General features: G+C 53.6%; 1 protein-coding gene across 5 annotated transcripts in view; it reads left to right on the forward strand.

The window, feature by feature from the left end:
* LOC102680530 (trithorax group protein osa) overlaps positions 1-291 on the forward strand; it is a 14393-nt gene continuing 14102 nt past the window's right edge. For all 5 annotated transcript variants that reach the window (XM_031512352.1, XM_006619422.2, XM_031512353.1 and 2 more), the window contains exon 1: positions 1-291. The gene's annotated coding sequence lies outside the window, so the exon portion shown is untranslated.

The following is a 291-nucleotide window of genomic DNA, read 5'->3' on the forward strand; positions in this document are numbered from 1 at the left end:
CGACGCAAGCCGAGAGCCAACAAAACGATGTGAAGCTGAACGAGTCCGTGAAATGTGCACAGAAACGTCCGCAAGTCGGTGGGAATAGTGCAAGTGTTAATACGAAACAGCAGCTGGATCCAGAGCCGGGTGATAAAGTGTCCCGGGGCGCGGCCCAGCTGCTTAAATATGTGAATCGCGGCGGGGACACGGGTTTCGAGATGAGTCAATACCGCGAGGACATTGGTGGACACACTGCCGGTGAAGTAAAATCACCCAGAGAAGCTGGACAGGCTCCTCAAGAATCTATTG

This window comes from Apis dorsata, unplaced genomic scaffold, assembly GCF_000469605.1.
Source record: "Apis dorsata unplaced genomic scaffold, Apis dorsata 1.3 scaffold_416, whole genome shotgun sequence".
In the NCBI taxonomy this organism is placed as follows: domain Eukaryota; kingdom Metazoa; phylum Arthropoda; class Insecta; order Hymenoptera; family Apidae; genus Apis; species Apis dorsata.